Raw genomic sequence first — 24,065 nt, forward strand, 5'->3', positions numbered from 1 at the left:
TCCCTCCTCAAGGACTTTGTCAGCATTTAGACTACCACATTTTGCATCTGTTTTCCTTATTTACTTTTTTGTTGTCATGGGAAAAAATAGATGCCTGCAAAAAGTAACTTGGGAAAGCAAGATTTGTCTTAGATTGTAGTTCAATGTTGTTGTGAATAGTGCAGGGAGGTCATAGGATCAGGGCTTGAGGTAGCTGGTCACACAGCATTGACAGACAAGATGCAGATAACGATGAAAGCTGGCTGGATCACTTCCTCCTTTTTATATAGCTCACATCATGATACTATCCTACAGAATGGCATGCCTCAAGCAATACGCAGGTCTTCGCATGTTCATTAAACTGGCCAAGGTAACCCCTTACAGATATGCTTAGTGTCCCATTTTCCTGGTGATTCTAAGTCTTATCAGGTACACAAGATTAACCATCATATCATTAATAACCCTATTCCATAGAATGAAATTTCTGAAAATCGTAAAGCCTCACAGCCTAAAGACAGGTTATTTAATAGTAATTACTTTGCCTGTAATAATAACTAAGAACTAAATAGTGAGTACAGAGCTTGCTTGCATTTGTTAAACTTTAAAGTCAGTCTGACAAGTCATGCGATATGTGTGTGGAGGTGAATACCTTAATTTTAGTATGAGGTAGGTGTAGCAGATATTAAATATTGTTCTGAGGTACATAGTAATTTGTAGGACATTCTGTACTACATGTGATTCTCCTGTCTAGAAAGAAATGTATTTATCTATCTATCCACTCATCTAATTATCTATCCATCTATCTATACATTTATCTCTTATCCGTGTGTATGTGTGCGTGTGAGAGAGAGAGACAGAGACAGAGACAGAGAGACAGAAACAGAGAGATACAGAGAGAGGCATGTGTTAGGCCACACTCTTAGAACCCAGATGAGAATAGGGTAGAGATGAACTAGATAATTTTTTCTTCAGTTATTGGATAAGTAAGTGAGGTCTTCCTATTTATTCTTTCAACTAGAGTCTTAAATTCAATTACTTAAGCAGTTATATCACAATGATTTATTATATTAGTTGTGGACATATAAGATACATCTTTCCAAATGTAAAGAGAGATTTTGGGAGGATGGAGAAAATTGTTCATACAACTGTCATCCCTCATGGCCTCCAGCATCTTCCTTTCACCCTAAGAATTGCTAAGAAAATATTCACTGGAAAGATAAATGGGAAAATAGGATATGAATGACTAAAACAATAATATATATATTTCTCTTCATAAAACAAGCTTGACACACAAACAAGCAGCTCGAGCTGGCTGCATCTGTACACATCTGTTTAGGGCTGCAATCTTCTCTGTGTTTAATATCCTCCTACCACATGTAATCCTCATTTTTTTATAGTTTTAACCATTGCACAAAATTCAAGGAAACAAAGAAGCATAGCTAAATCCTCATGCAAGCCTGGCTAAAGAGTGGATATGATTTAAGACATGCACTTCAGACTCCATAAATTTCCCCAGCCAGCATTAAGACTGCTTAATATTTTATATAACATTGCTTGCCTAGTTGTGACATCCAGAAACCTTTATGAATGTATGCACGTTCTCTTTTGATTTGTTTTCCTATTTAGGAACAGCTTTTGTCCACCTTTCTGCACACCTCACATTCAGCTTGTTGATCCCAAACTTAAATAGTAGCAGCTTTCCTTCACTGTAGAGAAACAATGTATTCCTCACCAGTGTCTTCATGCCTTTCTTTAAAATAATATTAGGGGAATTCCTTTATATCACATAAACAAAGAAAGTCTGATGAGCCCTTGATTCAGTCTTCCGTCTCATGCATCAACATCTGCTACACTGAAAAGTTGGGACAAAAATGAAGGTGAGTTAAAACTCTCCTCTGTATTCTTCTTGGGACTCCTTTGGTCACATTGGCAATGCTGGGCAGCACAATAGGTGGAGTCTATTAGGGAAATGGATCTTTGCAGATGTTGCCTGGTCTTGGCTCACAAAAAAAAAAAAAAAAAAAAAAAGAGAGAGAGAGAGAGAGAGATAGTATACAGACAGACAGACAGACAGACATGCAATCAGCTCTGGAAGTTTTAGACCAAAATTAGATGAGTTCATTGTTACTGGTGAAGGTGACAATAGCAGTAAGGAGCAAGGCAGAACAACTACCTATCTTATTAGCCAGTAAGGAAGGGGGCAGTAGATGGAAAGAGAGAAGGAAATGGAGGAGAGAGAGAGAGAGAGAGAGAGAGAGAGAGAGAGAGAGAGAGAGGTGAAAGACAAGAGAGACAAAGAGAGAAAGGATATAGGAGAGATAAGAAACACACAGAGAAAGAAGATGGTATACCAATACAGAGAAAAGAGAGTGAGAGGAAAGAAGAAAATGATATGGTAGTGACAAAAAGAAGAGCAAAGAGAGCAAGACAGAAGAAAATGGAGAAAGAGAAGAAAAATCAAGGGAGTGAAAAGATGGAGAGACACAGAAAGATGTACAGAGAGAGGAAGGAGAAACAGAGAGATACAGAGAGAAATACAAAGGAGGAAGAGGAAAGAGAAAGGTAGTGGGAACGCCACTCTCCTCTTTAATGACTCCCTCCTCTATCACTTAATGACCTACATTTGACAGTTGCATTCAGAGATGGTCTCTCTCTCTCTCTCTCTCTCTCTCTCTCTCTCTCTCTCTCTCTCTCCACATCAGCACTCAAAAGATCAAACCTTTAATCCATGAGCATTTAGCAGAACACTAATAGGGCTTACCTCATTGGGAAAAACAAGCATGACAGGATTGGTAGAATGGCCTCGGGAGTTCTAAATAAACCAAAGCCAAGATCCAACAGAGCAGCACTGGGGGCATGGGCCAGTGTCAGATTCCAGAGAGCACCTTGCTATTCTGTCATGGGAATTTCAAGGGTAGAATTGGATCCTGGTCTGTAGAAACCACTTCTACGATCTAGATTTAATGTCCTAATGGCAGTGATCTATCTCCCCTAAGTGACAAAGCACAGATTACTAGGGAGACATCTGGGGTCTCTTCTGACAGCCCCCTCTAATCCCTTTACCACCCAAAGTATACATGAGGGCAGAAGTGCTTGGCAAAAACTGAACTTGAAACCATGCCTTCAATGAGATGGGAATAAAATTCCTCAGAGCCTCAGTTACAATCTTACAGCAAGGTAGGCAGAAATAGGAATGGCATTTTCAAGCAAGCCAGATTGATTTTAATAGCGAAGTGATTGTAAAGCTGTGGAATTTGCTACCCACAGGTGAAAGAGAGCAAGGAAGACAAAAGAAAATGGGGAAAGAGAGAAGAAAAAGTAACGGAGGGTAAGTGAATTGACAACATCTTGAAACGGTGCTAATTGCAATAGACATTGATTTGAAGCCTGACATTACAAGGCTGCTAACCTTGGGCGTCTAAAACACAGGTGAGGCTGGACAGGGACTAGCTGTCTATCAACCTGGCTTTCATTCCTCCTGCAGGCTGGAAGTGCTAAGAGCTGCCTTGAAGGTGGGGAGTATGCCTATTACCATAAACCTCCAATTAGAGAGCCTCTCAGTGGGCTAACTGATCTCCTTAGGAGGGTTGCTGATGGAAGCCAAGTTCTTTCCCTGATCTGCATATCCTCACACAGAGAAAATAGGATTTCAGGAAAGAGGTTTTGGGAACGAATTCTGCTCAGTGAATTTTATACCAGAGGATTGCTGGCAGATGCAGCTTCTGGTGCGGGAGAGGTTAGAAATTAGTAAGAAATTACCACTGTACACGCTTACCAGCAAACAAATGATTTTTCCTCTTTCCAAATCACGGTTCAGATGTGGGATAATCTGAGTCAGCTGGGATGTCTTTTATTCAGATGCTCTCAGGAAAATGCCAGGAAGATTGGTTGGAAGGCATCCTAATGCCTACACAAGAACCAAGTGTTCAGATCCTCTGTGCATGCCTCTCACAATAAAAAAAGTAGTATCCTTAATACAGTGTCCACTAAAGTAGGGACAAGTTAAAATCATTTTCAGTTAAATAAAATTTCTCTTATAGCTTAAAGACATTTGATTCTAATGTGAATTCTGATTATTACAAACAAGTATTTTATTTGATAGCTGGTTAAAACATCTATATGAACCTACACACAATTTCTTTTTAAAACCACAACAAAAGAAAATATTATAAGATGAAGCAGAAACTATCATACCAAAGTTAGACACAGCAATACAACGAGAAGAAAAGAGTCTCAGGAGCAGACAAAAGAGTCAGAGAACCCCTCATTCTCATGGTCAGGATTCCCGTAAAAGTTCTAAGCTAATAGTTATATTATAAATACAGAGGGCCTTGTGGAGAGCCATGTAGGTCCTGTGCTTTCTGCTTCAGTCTCTGAGTGCACACATGCAGCTTGCTTAGTTGTTTCAGAGGGTCTTGTTTATTATCCTGGTGTTCTCCATCCCCCCCTTCCCCACCGCTGCTTTTACAACCCTTCTGCCTCCTCTTCCAAAGGATTCCCTGAGCACTGAAGGCAGAGATTTCTTGGCGACCTTCTACTTAGAATCTCTCTAAATAATGCCTGGCTGGGGGTCTCTGGATCTGTTCTCATCTGTTGCCAGGGCAAGCCTTTCTGATGATGGGTGGATAATGCACTGATCTATGACTATAGCAGACTATTAGGAGTCATTTTATTGATACTTTCTTTTGATAAATAGTGTTTGATTTTTACCCTAGGTCTCTGGGCTATCTAGTCTCTGGTTCTTAGTTACCGAGGCAGTGTTAGGTATTGGTTTCTTTTTGTGGAGTGGCCCTTAAGTCAAATCAGACATCGGTTTGTTACTACAACAAGTACTGTGCCACCATTTCCCTAGTATAATTTTCAGGCAGGGCAGAATGTAGGTCAAATGTTTTATTGTCAAATGAGTTTCCACATTTCTCTTTCAGTAGCTTGCAGTGTACCTTCCCTCACCAAAAAGAATAGAAAGTAGGGCTGAAGGCTCCATGTAGGCACCAGTGCTACGTCTCCACATCAATAAGTTATGTGGGTGTTGTCCTCAGCAAGGGGTCCACTGTCAGTTTAGAGCAACCCTTGGTCTTAGCAATAACCTGGGTTGCTTGGGGATTTCCATGGGGGTAACTTGGCCAACAATTCAATTGAATGCAACCCAGTTCTCCCACTGGAAGCTTCACCTGACAACAAAGACCCCCAATTACTAGGAGTTCTCCTTAGGATCACCTTCATGGATTCCAGGAAGTTTTCACTGCACTAGGTTTCCACATCTTTCCCTAAAGGCCCCACAATTCCATCCATCTCTCCCCACACTCTCTCCTTCCACCCCACTCTCCATGACACCTGGTGCCCCCTGACTTCTGGTTATCATTTACTTCATGTCTAATATTCACTTCCAAGTAAATACACACCATATTTATCTTTCTGGGCTTGGGTTTACCTCACCCAGGACAATTTTTTTCCAGTTCTATCCAATTGCCTGCAAATTTCACAATGACATTTTCTAAGAACTGTGAATGTACCACATTTTCTTTATCTATCCTTCAGTTGAGGGAAATATATGTTATTTCTAGTTTCTGGCTATTATGAGTAAAGATGCAATGAACATGGTTGAGCAAATGTCCTTGTCGTAGGATGGAACATCATTTGAGTATATACCCAAGAGTAATACAGTTGAATTATTGATAGATACGTCGTTAATTCTCAATTTTATGAGGAACCATCATATTGATCTCCATAGTAGCTGTACAACTTTGTACTCTCACCAGCAAGGGAGGAGTGTTGCCCTTGTTCCACATCCTCACAACATGAGCTGTCATGTGTGTTATTGATCTTAGCCATTCGGACAAGTGTAAGGTAAAATCTCAAAGTAGTTTTAATTTGCATTTGTCTGATGGGTAAGGATGCTGAACATTTTTAAAAGGCATTTCTCAGATACTTGAGTTTCCTCTATTGAGTATTATCTGTTTAGACCTGTGTTTCATTTTTCATTGGATTATTTTGATTTCTTGAGTCCTTTATGTATTTTGGGTATTAGTCTCTATCAGATGTGGACATGTTAAAAAGATTGCCCCTTTGTGTTGGCTGCTGTTTTGTCTAATTGACAGTGTCTTTTACTTTGCAGAATTGTTTCAGTTTCATGAGGTCTCATTTATTATTATTTTTTTTTATCTTAGAGCCCACACTATTGGTGTTTTGTATGGAAAGTTGTCTCCTGTGCCAATTCAAGGCTATTCCCCAGTTTGTATTCTATCAGATTTAGTGTATCCAGTTTTATGTAGAGATCTTTGATTCAATGGGCTTAACTTTTGTGCAGGGTGATAGATATGGATCTATTTGGATTCTTCTGCAGCCATCCAGATTGATCAGCCCTATTTTAGAAGATGTTGTCTTTTTTTCAATGTGTATTTCTGGCTTCTTTATCAAAACTCAAGTATTCAGAAGTGTGTGGGTTTATGTCTGGATCTTAAATTCTATGTCACTAATCAACAAATCTATTTAATGCTAATATCAAGCAGTTTTTATTTCTATAGCTCTATAGTACAACTTGAAATTGGGAATAGTCATACTTCCAGCAGTTCTTTTATTGTTCAGGATTGTTTTTGCTGTCCTAGATATTTTTATTTTTCCATATGAGAATTGAGAATTGTTTCTTCAAGGTCTATAAAAAAAAGGTGCTGAAATTTTTATGGGTATTGCATTGAATCTGTAGGTTGCATTGATAGAATGGCCCTCTTTACTATGTTAATCCTATCCATCCATGAACATCAAAGACCTTTTCATCTTCTGATATTGTCCTAATTATTTCTTCAAAGACTTGAAGTTATTATCAACAAGTCTTTAACTCACTTGTTTAGGGTTACCTCAAAATATTTTATGTTATTTGGGGCTACTGTGAAAGGCATTGTTTCCCTGATTTCTTTCTCAGTCCGTTTGTCATTTGTATGTAAGAGGGATACTGATTTTTTTTTTTTAATTAATCTTGTATCCAGCTACTTTGTGGAAAGTTTTTATCAACTGTAAGACTTCTCTGGTGGAATTTTTGGGGACACTTATGTATACTATCATATCATTTGACTTCTTCATTTTCATATTTTGATCTCCTTCACTTGTCTTAGTGCTCTAGTTAAAAATTCAAGTACTACACTGAATAAATATAGATAGAGTGGACAACCCTGTCTTGTTTCTGATTTTAGTGAAATTGTTTTGAATGTCTCTCCATTTAATATAATGCTAGGTATAGGCATACTTTAAATTACCTTTATTAGGTTTAGGTATTTCCCTAATATCCCCCAAACTTTTATAATGAAGGGGCATTAGATTTTGCCAAAGGCTTTTTCTAATTATTATATGGTTTTTGTTTCTTTCAGTTGTTTATGTGATGGACTATATTGACTGATTTTTGTGTACTGAACCATCCCTATATCTCTGGGATGAAGCCTACCTGATCATGGTAAATGATCTTTTTGATGTAGTCTTAGATTTGGTTTGCAAGTATTATATTGATTATTTTTACATCTATGTTAATATTGGAGGATGGTCTGTAGTTCACTTTCTTTGTTGAGTTGTGATATGTATTGCATATCAGGATATCTATGGCCTCTTAAAATGAATTGAGCAATGTAAAATACCTTGAGAAGTATTAGCATTAACTCTTCTTTGAAAATCTGGTAGAAATATGCACTAAAACTACATGGCCCTGGCTTCTTTTTGCATGGAAGACTTTTGATGTCTGCTTCTATTTCACTAGGAGTTATAGATGTATTTAAATTGCTTATCTGATCTTGATTTAACTTCTCTAAGTGGTACCTGTAGAGAAAGTTATCCATTTGTTTTAGAGTTTCCAATTTTGTGTAGTACAGATTGTTAAAGTATGCCCATATGGTTTTCTGGATTTCCTCAGTATCTTGTTATGTCCCTCTTTTCATTTCTGATTTTGTAAATTTGGATAGTCTTTCTGAATCTTTAGTTAGTTTGGATAAAGTTTTGTCTATCTTTTTGGTTTTCCCCAAAAATAAATTCTTTGTTTCATTGACTCTTTGTAGAGTTCTGTTTGTGTCTATTTTATTGATTTAAGTGTTGAGTTTAACAGTTTCTTGTTGTCTACATTTTCTGTGTATGATTTCTTCTGTTCTAGAGATTTCAAGTGTAGTATTAAGTTGCTAATATGAGACCTGATCTTTCATTGAGTCCCATGAGTGCATATACTGTATATATATTTTCAATCAATTCTAGAAAGTCTTTAATTTCTTTCTTAATTTTTTTCTTGACCCATTTTTCATTCAGTAGAGTATCAGTACTGTATCAGTATCAGTTCAGTATTCATAAGTTCGTAAACTTCCATCTGTTTCCTTTGTTGTAAATAATATCCAACCTTAATCCATGGTAGTCTGGTAGAATGCCAGGAGTCATTTCAATTTTCTTATATAAATTCAGACTTGCTTTCTACCTGAATATATGGTCAATTTTAGAGAAAGTTGCATAAGGTGCAGAGAATAAGATGTCTTCTTTTGTGCTTGGGGAAAAATGTTTTGTAAATATACATTAAGTTCATTTGGTTTATGTTATTCTAGTATTTCTAGGTCTAGTTTTCATCTGGATGACCTGTCTGTTTGATAAGAATTGGCTACTAAAGTTTTCCACTATCAGTATGTCAAACTCAATATGTGAGTTAAGCTGTAGGAGTATTTATTTTACGAACATAAGAGCCCTTGTGTTTGGAGCATAGATATTAAGAATTGAAATGCTATCTTGGTGGGCTTTTCCCCTTGATGAGCATGTAATGTTCTTCTCCATGTCTTTTGAATAGTTTTGGTTTGAAGTCTACTTAGTAGACATTAAATGGTCTACCAGCTTGCTTCTTAAATCCATTTTCTTGAAAATATCTTTTCCAACGCTTTGCCCTGAAGTAATATCTCTTTTTGATGTTGATGCTGATTGGATACAGCAGAATGATAGATCCTGCTTTTTAACCTATTCTTTTAATCTGTGTCTCTTTATTAGGAAACTGAGACCACTGATATCGCGACATATCAATGACCAATAGTTGATGATTCCTGTTATTTTGTTGGGGGTAGTGGTGGCTGCAGTGGTGTTTGGTGGTAAAGGTGGTATGTGTGAATGTGTGTTTGCATGTATGCATATGTATGTGAATGTATGTGTATGTGCGTGTTTCCTTTTAATTCATTTTGATGGTGTGAGATTATTTATTTACTGTCTTTACACAGGTGTAGTTAATAGCCTTAGAAGGGGTTTTCCTTGTAGCGCCTTTGTAAGGATGAATTTGTAGATATTGTATAAATTTCACTTTTTTATGGAATATATTATTTTCTTCATCTATGGTGATTCAAAGTTTTGCTAGGTATAATAGTAGTTTGAGCTGGCATCTGTGGTCTCTTAGAGTCTGGAGTACATCTGCCTAAGCCCTTCTTGCTTTTAGAGTCTACATTGAAAAGTCAGATGTAATTCTAATAGGTTTGGCTTTATATATTACTTGGTCTTTTTCTCTTGCAGCTTTTAATATTCTTTCTTAATTTTCTGTATTTACTATTTTGATTATTTTAAAACAAAGAGACTTCTTTTTCTAGTACAATCTATTTGGCTTTCTGTATGTTTCTTGTAACTTGATAGGCATCTTCTTTTTTGGGTAAGAAATTTTTCTTCTGTGATTGTATTAAAAAATATTTTATGGGTCATTGAGCTAGTATTCTTTATCTTCTTCTATTCCTATTATTCTTAAGTTTGATCTTTCCACATTGTCCCAGATTTTCAGCAGGTTTTGTGTCAGAAATTCTTTTACACTTAACATTTTATTTGATAAATGTATTTATTTCTTCTATCTCATCTTCAACACCTGAGGTTCTTTCTTATACTTTCTTTATTCTGTTAGTGAAGCATGTCTCTGTAGTTTCCATTCTAATTCCTAGCTTTGTTTTATTTTTTAATTTCCGGATTTCCCACTGTTTGTTTGTTTTATTGATTCTATTTTTACTTTTAGGTCTTGAAAAGTTTTTGTTGCTGTTGTTTTGTTTTGTTTTGTTTTGTTTTGTTTTGTTTTCTTCACCTGTCTGTATGTGGTTTTCCTGGATTTCTTTAAGGGATTTATTCATTACTTTCAATTTTTGGTTTGGCTTTTCTTGGATTTCTTTAAGGAGTTTCTTTAAGAGTTAAAGTCCTCCTTTAGGATTTGTATTGGCTTTAGTTATTTTTCGGTATTTTTCTTATGCTTCAGCTATGTTGAAAATTTCAGGGTCTGCTTCAGTAGGACAGCTGGACTCTAGTGGTGATATATTGCCTAGAAGCTGCCTTCTGGATTGGTCTTTTTGGGGTAGGTGTTTTGTCCCTTGGCTTTTGTTTCCTCTCTCGATTTTTGCAAAGTATGATGGTGGTTTGTTGCTCATTTTCCTGACCTGCTCAGCTGATGTCTTCACAGTTAATGTCTGCTTGAATTGGAGGCTGGGATGCTGGGATACTGGGATGAGTTGGAGGAGGCAAGGTTGGAGAATAAGGTCATTGTGATCTTTGGGGGAATGAGGTCAAAGAGAAAAGGTTCGCTATTGCAAAGCAAGGGGATGAGATTGAGAGGATTAGATCTCTGGAGCAGTAGGAGATGTGTGGGTCCATTTTCAGCCTAACTGTTGCCCTGGGAGGAGCAGCTCTTGGGTTATCAGGCAGTGCCTTCTGGGGTTGGGTTCTGTGACAAAGTAACACATGGGGAAGAAGAACATTAAAAGGAAGACCTGTGGGATTTAGATGTGGGGGTGCAGGGCTCAGGGAAGGCTGCCAAGGGTATTCTACTGCACAGTTAGGGAAGAGACATGGAGATTGGATCTGGGAAAACAGAGGAAACCTCTGCATGAAGCCTATCTGGTTTTCTGGCAGGTGTGGCTGTGATTTAGCTGGGGTGCCTGCTGGAGTTGTATTGTATATCAATACAATGACCAAGCAGGAAGAGAGATGTTTGGAAAGGATGGTGTATGTGATCCACAGGGAATGTGGGCAGAGAGGAAGAGAGACTAAATCTGATGTTCTGCTTGCAGCACTAGAGACAAGACTGGGAGATTAGAATTGGAGGGGAAAAGAGAGTGGTGAGGGTCTTCATCAGTGTACCTGTTTCCCTGTTCTACTTAACTAGGATGTTCCTAGTGAATTTTGACTGGTATTAGAGGCTGAGATAATGAGATAGGTTTGAGGAAGGAGAAGATCTTTGTGCTCTACTGGGGATGGGATAAGAGAGAGATGGATCCACCTTCAGCCTACTTGTTGTGGGTCCTACTTTAGCCTACTCCTCCCTAAAAGAATGCCTCTTTGGTTAGCAGAAGGTGCCTGTTGGGGTTGGGGCCTGGGGGCGAAGCAACAAGTCAGGGGAGGAAGAGTAGAAGGGGAAGATCTATAGAATCCACAGGAGATGGGAGGCTGTGCAGGGAAGGTGGTCCTGGATGTTCTGCTGGAGAGCTGGCAATGATCTTGGAGATTGGATCTAGGGGACCAGAAACTCACGTACACTTTCTTTTTTTAAATATATTTTATTAATTTATTCATATTACATCTCAATTGTTATCCCATCCCTCTTATCCTCCCATTCCTCCCTCCATCCCATTTTCCCCTTACTCCCCTCCCCTATGACTGTAACTGAGGAGGACCTCCTCTCATGTACACTTGCAATGAAGACATAAGGGCAATGTGTGAAATGAGTGTGCAGAAGAGGTGACAATGAGTATGGACCTTCCATATACATCACGTTGACTGACAGGTAGAAACTGGTGAGTGTGAGGTTTACTCCTTCTTCCTTATCCTACGATACAATCACGTCCCATGAAGCAGTTAACCCAGAGTAGTAAAAGGGCACCGATTCCCAGTCCTTATCATATGTGTGCATACAGGATAAAATATTCCCTGAGTTTAGGCTCACTTTGATCCTCCCAGTGGCTCATAAAGTAGTGCATATCTCAGCCAGGACAAAGGAGATGATGTGAGCTCTGAAAGGAACTACAGACGTAGACTCTGAGCAGAGGAAAGGAGTTCAACTGATTCTCCGATTGTCTCAATTATCAAAACTAGAGGCTTCTACATTCAGTTTGGAAGATAAAGACAATGAAAACTGGGAATTGTATACAATGAATTTCTCTTCTGATCCTTCTCTGTTGCTATCTACAGGTCATGAGCATAAAATGTAACGTTCTGTGTGGAAGCTGCAGGAAACCTCATTGGTTTGAATGAAGCCTAAGTACTCTCTGAAAGATCAGCAGCCTGAGGTCAGAGCCCTAATTACTGTCCCCACAAGGAACTCCCGACAGGAAACACATAGTGGTAGTCTCCATAAGAGTGTGTTAGCAAAAATCACAAAGGAGTTTTCTCATTCATCTGAGGGTAACTGTTTCATTTGATAATATAATTTCCAAATCATGAAGTGACTGTATTTAGGGGCTGGGTGTTGGGAGAGTGGACTTAGCAAAATCTGGATGTTCAGAGATGGATAAAAGATGAAGTAGCAATTATTTGAAAGGACATAGGCCTATGTGACATAGGCCAGTAAGTTAAAGTCAAGACTGTCCTGCATCAAGCTGGCCACTCTCTGTTGCTTAAATGTAAACATGAAGCAAACAACCCATTTGTTCCCATGGTCCAGGGTAGCACTGATGACATCCTGACTTCAGAATGTCCTGTGGTATTGTTAAGGTGATACAGCTGATCAGGGTAAGACAAAAACATTACTGTCTTTCCAGTGCCCACTGAGTAACACTGCTGTTGGCACGAATTCTCACACATTCCTTCTGGACATCCTAGCACATGTGTGACAGAAGAAAGGGTACATTTTTTTTTTTCATTAGAAAACCCTCAAGTAAGGTCTGAAAGCAGGAAGTTTTAATAAGATGAGCATTGCCCATCTAAGCTCCCCATGTGTTGGCACAGTAACCCAGGTTACAATTTCATGACAAGTCTTCTGGTGGCATGAGCTAATGATTCTTGCTGAAAGGATCTTTGACAGAGATAGAGGACCACAGACCACCATAAAAACACACATTCCTTCTGTCTGAAAGAAGATATACTTCACCCTTTGGCAGGACAGTTGGTGTGTTTCTAATGTTCCAAAATGGGTTTAAAGTTTTTGTTCATTTTTGTTTTGATCCACTCCTTTGACTGTAAAATTTAAAGGGCAATCCACTAAAAACAACACATAATCACCAATAGCAATGCAGCAGGAATCAGGGACAGAGATGCTTTCTCCATGCAAAGAGTACAGCAAGTAAAATTGAACATGGTAACATTCAGTGCTGTGTGAAATCATAGTTGCCATACATTAGCCTGGCAGGGAGAGTCCGAAGCCGTCTATTCCAGTGTGTACATTTAATTCTTGCTGTGAAGTAAATGTACAGAGTATACAGGTGGGCTCAGATAGTGCTGCTTCATCATATATGAGCATTAAAGCATCTTGTGGGTCAGGAAACCCCATCTCATGACTGCCCTGGCTTCCAGTAGCCACTGCTTTAATTTGGACTGCATAGCCACTTTTGCATTTCCTTGTTTTTTCCTCTAAGCAACATCTGAAAACACCACAGTTGGCTTTAGATTCACCTTAAAGTTCACACAGGTGGAATTACATGGCGTTCCCCCTTGTGTCTGACTTGTGTTCTGCATATCCAACACCTGTCATGAAGACCAGACAAACTGACCGACCATAGTTTCCTCTGCCTCTCTAGATGTCAGATAGATAGGGCATGACACTAGCTCTCTTCTGTCTGTCTGTCTGTCTGTCTGTCTGTCTGTCTCTGTCTCTCTCTGTCTGTCTCTGTCTGTCTCTGTCTCTCTGTCTCTCTCTCTCTCTCTCTGTCTCTCTCTCTGTCTCTCTGTCTCTCTCTCTCTCTCTCTCTCTCTCTCTCTCTCACACACACACACACACACACACACACACACACACACACACACACCTCAAAGCAAATGTGCACTGAATATCACATTGCTGCCATAAATAACATAATGTGGCCCAAAACTTCATGGATATGATACTTTTGTAAGGCAGGAAGGAGCAAATGAAGCTACAGAAATTCAAGTACTTAGCACTTTTTAACAAAATGGCAACTGGCTTGGAAGCCGACTCCATGGGTCAGTTAAGCAGCAGTATAGGAAAACAGATAGATGCCTTGTGTAGGTCCAAGCCTGTGGCCATATGGGAGTGTGCTCTGACAATGAGCATGGAAAGACAGAAAGGCAGAGGAATCTGGAGGTGTCCTTTCCTTCAGTTGAGGCTGGCCATCTAATCTACTTGTATCTCGAGTTTAGAATTCTGTTCTATTGGGGAAAAGTACCAGGACACTGTTGCTATTTCTTTTTCAGATACATCTGTCTGAAAGCGTAGGGTTAAGGGAAGGAATGGGGCCTGTGCGGTATGGAGGAACAGGGGTTATTGTCCAAGAACAAGGGTAGAAAGTGGCTCACAAAGGACCCAGCAGAATTTCCAGCCCCGTGTGCCTAAATCATTGCTTCCTGCTGGAAGTTGTAGACTGTCAGGACAAGCATTATGAAGTAAATATTGTGCACAATGGGGAGGGAATTAGCTGTGCAATTCCCATTAATGCTAATGAGACGTTGGAGGTTAATTTCCCGTGCCTTGTGCTGAATATTTGCCCCAATTAGTTATGTCAGGCTTATACCACTCTCCAACCAAGTTTTTCACTTTGGGGAAGGGTGTAATTGTCCTCGCGGTTTCTTAGGGTTTCAAATGGAGAAGGCAAGAAAGACTGAAGTCGTCAAACCGCTTCTTCGGATGAACAGCCTCTGAGAAACTAGCACTTTGCCAAAAACTTCGGAAAGCACAACCCCTTGGAAATCATGGATTTCATTAGTGAGCTACCTGCTGGGGCATTCTCGTATAGGAGACGGGTTTATTTTAGTTTATTTATTTCACTCTGAAGAATAATTTCATCTCTAATCTCATTAGACCTACAGTTTGGTTTAGCATCCCTATTACTTCGACGATGACACTCCAGATAGTAGGAAATTAGAGGCAATGTCGGAGTGATCTGTACAGCAGTGAGTTCGGATGGATCAGCTCATAAGCAGATTTATTTTTGCTCAAGACATAGTTTTCTCTTTTGTTGCGAATAGGTGTGTGTATATCTCATTTATGGAGACTCTTCACATCTGCCTCACATATTACAGATATTTCTCTTCTTTTCCCTGCTGGGCTGTAAGCTCTCAAATGTTGGGCATGGTTTTGTGTGTCTCCACCTTTCCTCATAATATTGGGTAAAGAATTAGATACTGGAACACAGTTGAATCAACACTCATATGTAAATATTTGTATATATGGCCACATAAGATAAGAGCTATAGACACACCACGTAAAACATACGGCTGTGTATGACTACTTCATTTGTAGCAAGCAGTGTCTCGTAAACATTTGATCATTTGCTCTGCATGTCGCCTCCCTGAGCCAAGTACGGAGTTAGGTTCCTTTAGTCAAATCTAATGCACACGCCATCACGAGGTTGGCATTTTTAAAACCTCAAGTTTTTTACTTGAATATATGAGAACTACTTTGGGAATAATTCCTAGAAAGGCAAAAGGCATTTTCAAAATAACATAGGGGATTCTGCTGCAAGCTTTCTTAAAAGGTACACAGAAAGGAGGAGGAATAAAATCTCCCTCTGCACCTGATTTGGGAGGCTTTGTAGAGGTGAGCAGGGTCTGCAGCAGTGGATGCAGTAGCGTATGCTCTGGAACAAGGACTGTGCCAGCCTGGGTACTGGAGAAAAGGCAGAACATGGAGCAGCTGGACAGCCAAAGGATGGAGGACTGTGCTGCCCTGGGATGAAGGAAGGGGAGGGAAGCTACGATGGAAGATCTATAGGTATCCTCAGGCATTTGTTTGTCTGTTTGTTTGTTTGTTTGTTTGTTTGTTCATGATTTGTTTTATTTTCCTATATATGTATATTAGGGTTACCGTTGCAGGTAAGAAAAGACCTCTGCCTCCCTTGAAGTTATAGTCTTGGGATCAATGAGCTCCTTGACATGGATGCTGCGATGGAGGTCGGCTTGCCTACAAGAACAGCAAGTGCTCTTAATGACTGAACCATCTTTCCAGCCCCATGTCCCCAGCCTTTCTGTTTCACCATCCCCATTAATCCCCCTGATACTTCTGTGACCACAAATCTCAAAATATTAAAGAAAACTAAACACTGCATCTTGATTGACAAGCACACAGACAGAAAATACAAACTGTTCCATTTCTTCACATTCTTACTAGCAAGGCATGATCAGGCTGAGTTTCACAGAAACCTTAAGAGAAATGCTAAGAAACTGACTAAGGAATAAAGAAGGTAAGAAATACTCACACTGGAGATCAGTGTTTTTTCTCATCAGATGACCTTTTCTCTATAGATGCTCTGTAAAGAATAGAGGGAATGAATCAATGAATGAATTAATTAATGAATTAATGAGTTGTTCCAAAGTGCACTGGTCTGAAATGATATTCTATCTTTTGCAGCTTAAAAAGAGGCTCCACCTGGCAGTAGATCAAAACAGAAGCTGAGACTCACAGCCTAACATTGGGTGAAGCTTAGGGAGTCTAGTGAAAAAATGGGGGAAGAATAAAAGTACTTAGAGGTGACAGGAGCTTCACAAGAAGACCAATAGAGCCAATTAATTAGGGCCTTGTAGAGCCTGTGGAGTCTGAGGTACCAACCAAAGACCATGCATGAACTGGACCTAGGTCCTCTACTTTGAAGTAGCAGATGGGCAGCTCAGGCTTCTTGTGGGTCCACTGGCAAAGGGAACATGGGCTGTCTCTGACACGGACTCTGTTGCCTGCTTTTTTATCTTTTCTCCTTGATGGGACTACTGTGCCAGGCCAGAGGAGACAGGACAAACTCAGTCTTGATAATGACTTGATGAGATGAGGTGGGTGGTTGGGTGGGGGTGGGCACTCCACTTCTCTGAGGTATAAGGGAGGGGGGAGGGAAGGTGGAACTGAGAGGAGAGGAGGAGGGAGGGGACTACAACCATGAAGTAAAGTGAGAAAAAAATATTATTTCTTTTTTTTAACGTAAGCTTCCTAAGACACCGTTTGTGACATCAAGAAAAGCACATGCCTGTGCTCTGGTCATCATTAGATTCCAAACAAAGTAGTCCTAATTTGCTTCTACTGTTAATAGCAATTGTGGTTCATGTACACTAAATGCTTTTTACACACCCAGAAGCACATTACGCATCATAAAATTCACTCTAATTCCCATAAAAAAAAAAAAAAACAAAAAACAAAAACCTTACAGTATGAGAGTATTGTTATCATTATTTGATACAGACTTGAAGATACGGGCAGTCCTGGTCACATGAAGACTCAGCATCTGAAAGAACCGGTCTTACACAAGAGACCTAGCTGAACTGCTTTCTTTTTGCCCTTCCTTCCTTCCTTCCTTTCTTCCTTCCTTTCTTCCTTTCTTCTTTCCTTCTTAGCACCATTGATATATAACTCCCATAGTATCATAAGAATAACTGTGTCTTCTTTTAAACTTCTCATTCAAAGCTCTAACACCCCAGATTTCAGAATATGATAATATAGGAAGATAGTGTCTTTACGAAAGTGAATAAATTAAAAAAGATCTAACTGGCCTAGGTTCAAAGTCATTATGACTGGTATCCTTTATAAAGGAAAAATTTGAATCTAGAAATTTACAGAAGAAAGCCAATGCAACAATATAAAGAAAATATGTCTACAAGGCAAGAAGGGTGCCTTAGAATCAATTCTAGTGGCACCAGGACTCTCAATTTATAATCTCCAAAGCTAGGAGAAAATGAGTTTCCTTGCTCGCTGTGCTGAGTCAATATAATTGTAGGATCAAGGCCAGCATGGATTACACAGTGAGTTCTGGGACACCATGAGCTACACAGAGACCCAATCACAAAATTCAAAATATGTTCTAATATTTATTAAAACATCTATAATAAACCAACACATTTCCATACAGGTCAGTAACTTTGATTGTCTTCATAAAGATCTGTAATTATTTCAGTCCGGTCAGCTTGCTTGCCTCCCCCTCCATCTTTCTCTGTTTCTCTCAGTCTGATGATAAGACCTAATGCCTTGTACATAATAAGCAAGCATGGTACCGCTGAGCTACCTATCATTTTTTTACACTGCTGGAATTCCCTACAATCTTACATTCCTGTCTAAGTCAATACACATCATCAATTTCTTACAATTACTACTCATTCACATTCAATGACACTCTTTGACAATAATCATCAGACAAACACTCAATGAATATTGTACGAAAGGATAAATGCAAGGAGGCAGGTCCAGAGAGCTTCTTCTAGGTACTTGTGGGCCATGTTTTGGCTGCAAGTCTGCGGCCTCTTCCTCACCCTCTGAAGGTGCGACTCTGGTTTGAAAGGAATCCTGGTGACATAAATTATGTAAAACAACCACTTTGGGGTGTTAAACTCAACTAAAGTTTGAATTTAACTGTCCAGCAAATCACTGAAAAGGGATTATAGCAATATCTTTAATGGATGATATAAATACCTAAGGCATGAAACTGCCACTCGCTTATTTTCATTACAACTATTCCCCTCTGCCACCAGGCCTGATTAGACAGACACACAGGCTCTCCTTGGACTCCTGGATGTTTTCCTAAGCTGCTAGCCTTCCTCCACAACACCTGAGCCTGTTTGTTTCGATTCTAGCAGCTTCATTGCTGGAAGTTCAGGATTGACAGGAAAAACCTGCTACTTGCATAGCATACTTACATCTCCAAAAGTCATGGACGCCATGGATGCCATCAATCTATACAGGTGAAATCTTCCAAAAATTAGACATATTCCAAATTATCTAAACTCCATATCCAATTGTCAGGTCCAATTTTCCCAACCTGGAGTACTGTATCGCTCACATCTGTTATTTTCTCTCTTAATACACAGGGTAAATGTTTGCATGAATTAGAGATCACCTTTGAATTTCTTTAGCAGAATGTATAAAATGTCTTGGGAAACAGCCCCACACATGTAATGGGAGGGGCAATCAGCATCAGTGTTTGGAAACTACAGATATTTAGCGTTGTCAGCAACCCTGCTAGTGTTCTTTCCAAAGCTTTCTTGCTTACTTTTTAACATTGAAGGAAACTTCCCAGTGTCCAGCTGTAAAACGCACACGTTTGAAGAAACTTCCTGCTCTCCAGCTTTCGTTTTATTTTTTTCTTCAGTTCTTCCATGTGCCTCTTAGATACTTAGAGATTCCTCGCACTGAGTCTGACTGCTGTCTGGATCTGGAATCACTTCCTGCATTCTCTCTTCCAGGATTCTCAAGTCCAGTTCCTGCTCAGCTGATGAATTCTTTCATTTTGTGACCATTCTAGTTTTTGATGACTTTTCTTGTCTCCAAGAAATCATTACAATGCATTTACCCAATAGGTAACTATTTATCAGTGTGTGTGTGTGTGTGTGTGTGTGTGTGTGTGTGTAAGTACATCTGTGTGCAGGTGGATATGTATATGTGTATGTGTGTATAAAACAAAGAAATCAGTTCAGTTTGTGGTTTCCTGGGAGGTGTCTATCTTTGTTTCTGAGATATTGGCCTAGAATTCATCCAGTAAGCCAGGCTGGCTGGCCAATGAGTCCAGGGATCCACTCATCTTTACTCCTCCGCACTGAGACTACAGACTTACTCTATCATATCTACTTTTTAGATGGGGTTTGGGGATCAAAGTTCGGTCCTCATGCTTGCATGTCAAACACCTTCCAGAGTGAGCCATCTCCCAGACCAACTGCTTATTCATTTTGTCACACTCATTTATATTTGCTTCCACCAAGTTCCTTGACTGCAGCCAAATACTTTCTGCTTTTGTTTATTTTGTGTTTCCTTGTGTGTATGTGTTTCCTGATAACAAATCATATTTCTTTTCCTAGAAACAAACTGAATAAGTGTTTGTCAACACAGACAATGAATGCCCCAATTACTAAGGTACCAAGTAAAACACAATGGGTCCTAATAGTGAAGACAGGAAGAGAAATATAGCGGAGGCATTCTATAGTGCTTCATACAGATCATTCTAGGAGAGACAATATAATTTTCTCAGAGAAAAATGCAATAGGATTTCCCTGGCAGGGGCAAGCTGCCTACTTTGAATTTCTACAGATAAAGATTTTATAGAGAAAATAAAATTTCTAAGGAAATGTAAATGGTTTGATGTGCAATTCTGCAATTAGAAACAGCTTACAGGGTTTTGGATAACATTATTTTCTGATAACATACGGTCTATCGGTCAGCTCAAAGATGTGTAAAATTTGACTGTTTCCGTCTGGACGGCTTCCCTTGCTGAGCCACAGTGTTTCTTGGTCCCTGAGGCCCCTCCCTCTCTGTGGCCCAGTAGATAAGCGCTTCTGTGGGTACTTCTGCCTTCCTTTTGGCTTCCAATGTTAGGATTTTGTTTCTGACTGAATTTAAACTTCCTTTCCAAGAGAAACTGTTTCATCTTCAAAAAAAATCCCTAATACAGAAAGCATGCAAAAATGCAGACAGCGTGTAAGACTTGACTCACTAAATTTCATCCATTCCAAATATCACTACAAAAATCCATCTCAAAAGCCCACTATCTTCCAAGAAGGAAACATGTGACAAAGCACCAATCAAAATAGCCATTCCTTCTGTAAACCATGTTGCACAGTAGAGCATGACCATTTGAAATTCTGAAACAGAAAACAAGCCTGCAGACTGAGGAACAAGGCTCATACCTCACATCAAGACATCTGGGTACTGATGGAAGATTGCTACATGTCCTTGAATGCACTGGAACTCGTCCTGTTGTGCTAAGTTAAATGAAAACCCAAGAGTAAAACCATACCCTAACAATTTTTCTAACAATATGGTTGCATTATATCCTTTCAAATCCTTTAATTTTTACAGTCAGTGGACCAAGCTAACAGCAGTGCTGTTATACAACTTGGGTGCTGTTTGAGGACCAGGGACTTCTGTGTCCAGCATTTTCCTAATCAGCTAAGGGAAAATGGAGAAGGTAACTGTTTCTTGAAACAGGAAAAGACAAGAGCACTGAGCTATGACTTAAAAGGCAAAGGCGAAATGTTGCCACCATTATACAGTTGAGTTTCCTCTCCCGGTCAGAACACTCCTCAGAGAATGCTGTAGATGCTAGACTCAGGGGTTTGGGGGATGGCCTGAATATGGAAAGGTGAAAAATCCATCCTCCAGCAGCCCTCTAGCCTAAATTTGCCTGCATCTCTCCACAAGTGTCAATTGCTTTTTGAAGTGACTATATCATTTGTGCGTTTGTCTAATGTGATAAAACTCATCATAGGCATTCAAATACCACATTTTATTTTAGGTTGATGGAACTAGGGAGGTTTCTCAGTGGTGAAAGCACTCACCACACAAGCTTGAGGACCAGAGATCATGTCCTGAGAACCTACATACATGCTGGGCAGGTATGGCTGTTCTTCTGTAATTCTGTCCATGGAAGACAAAAGGAGGAGATTCCCCAGAGCAAACTGGCTATCAAGGCTAGTTGCATTGATGATGTCTGGGTTTTATTGAGAGATACAGATTCATTGAATAAGATAGAAGGGGGCAATCTTATTAGAGATGATTTCTTACATCAGTATCAGGCTTTCACACACACACACACACACACACAGAGAGAGAGAGAGAGAGAGAGAGAGAGAGAGAGAGAGAGAGAGAGAGAGAGACAGACAGACAGACAGACAGACAGACAGACAGACAGACAGACAGACACAGACACAGACACAGACACAGGCACAGACACAGACACAGACACAGACACAGACACAGACACAGACAGACAGGCAGATAGACCCAGACCCAGACCCAGAGACATACACAGAGAGAATAAAACTCTATGTATGTGTCAGTTCTGAAGAGAGAAATCTTAGAATGAGTAAACAGGGAACCAATGTGACCCCATCCTGATAGCATATTTTAGAAGCTGAGTTTGTTGAGGATATTGCTTGCACCTGGGAACGATCAAGCTGCACCTGGATATTGACCCCTCCCTTCCTACCTTCAGGTGTGCACCTAAGCTGCTCTGGGCAAATGAATCACACATCGCTGTTGCCTTTCTCTTAAATTTTGATTTTATACTTTAGAATCCTCACTGTTAGGAAAATATGCCCTAAAATATGTTTTCCCTACCTCTGTGCTGAACCTTATATATTTTTTCTTCTTCTCATTTTTGTATGCACAAGAAATGAAATAACCTGTTTCCCTTGCAGGACTGTTTGCACCACAGCTCAGAATAGAAAAGTGCTTCTGTATTCACAGGGCACAATAGCAGAGTATTCGCTCAGAAAACAGAAGAAAATACCAGTGTTCAAGGGAGAAGGCAAATAGCTCTGCCTTCGCCTGTTTCTGCCTGTTCCTTTCCATGGAATGTCTGAGACATTTATCCAATGACCAACTCTCACCCTCTGAGGTATGCATGTGACAGAGTAAGTTGAATCTCTCTGGCTTTAGTGAGTTCCTTTTCTCTTCTACTCACAAAGGATCTGTAGACACTATCTAAAGATAATTATTAGTCATTTAACATCGGAAGGGAAATAATTAGCGTGAACCAGAGATGTCCAGGTCACATGGACCACAGCCCTACAGTTCTTTGAGATATATCTAAGTTTTTTGTTTGTTTGGTTGGTTCTGTTTTTCTAATATTAAAAAATTTATTATAATTTATTCAGATTACATCTCGATTGTTATTCTCTTGCGGGTGTCTTCCTGTTCCCACCCTCTCTCCCTCTTCTAACCTATTCCCCTCCCCTAGACCTCTGACAGAAGGGGATCTCCTCCCCCACCATATTACCATAGCCTATCAGGTCTCATCTGGATAGCCTGCTTCCCCTTCCTCTGAGTGCCTGCCAGGCCTTCCCACCTAGGGGAAGTGATTGAATCGGTGGCCTAGAGTTTGTTATTTTGAATCATATTGACTTAGATTGGTTTCAAGGTAAGAAACCCTTTACCTTGCTTCTTTCTTAAATCTCAGCTTCATCATTACCCTCCTTGGACATTCCACTTTGTCAACTTGATATGACTGCCAATCTGCCAGCTAACTTGACACGTTTTCCTGATACCGCACTCCCTAGGATACCTTGTCCATGGAGAGATATGTCTTCAGGGTTCAGACTAACACAGAAAACTCTCATATACATATATGTGGGACTCGGCTGAAGTCTGACTTCTCCATATAGCCATTTCACACTCAATCCATGAAGGTGGACACTTCTTAGCAGGGCTCTCACTCCACCTGATCTGGTGATCCCAGATTTGTAAGGAGAGTCACACAGCAATCAGGGATGATTACAAGCCTGATCATGTCCTGATAAGGAACTTGATCAGTAAGCACAAGGAATTCCTGGAAGTACCTCGCCCTATGCTGAGATTCTAGCTTCCAGCAAATGACCTTTAATTGTACATAGAAGTCATCCCCTCGCTCATAGGAAAATTAAGTACTATTTTCTCCTTCTTGAGATAGGAAACCCCCCTCCACCACCCCCCCCCCCGATCACACACAGTGTATTACTACATGTAAATGAGCTACAGTAGCTCTACATGTAGATTAAGTGTCCTGGCACCCTTATTCCTAGAAAATCAGACACATTCACCCTCAAACCCCTCTCCACTATGCAAGATTTAAAAATAAAGGGTGGTTAGCCAGCTGGGGGAGGTTGTGCTCTCTTGTTTGCCATTCCTCCAACATGACCATCTAAGACTCTATTTATTCTTGGAGGGAACCATCGTTGGAGGCCCCAATGGTCAGGCAGCAATGGTGGAACTGCCTTTGCAGCTACTGAGACCTGCTCCATCACTACTCATAACTCCATGCTGAAGTCCAGTGAAGCACTGCTGAGCCTGCATCTCACCGGACCTGCCTGTCAGCGGGTTTCAGACACTTGCTTGATACCTCTATGCTTAGCACAGCAGCTCCAACAAGGAGCTGTAACACTTGTGGAGCTCCCGAGTCTCTACCGCCGTTTGAGACCTGCAGTCTCATTCTAAAAAGAGCTAATTGTAACACGCAGTGTGGAAACTCATTTTCCATCCCCCCAAGAGGCCAAGAACCTGGCTTGGTGTCAAGGCC

Source organism: Acomys russatus, chromosome 20 (assembly GCF_903995435.1).
Source record: "Acomys russatus chromosome 20, mAcoRus1.1, whole genome shotgun sequence".
NCBI lineage: Eukaryota > Metazoa > Chordata > Mammalia > Rodentia > Muridae > Acomys > Acomys russatus.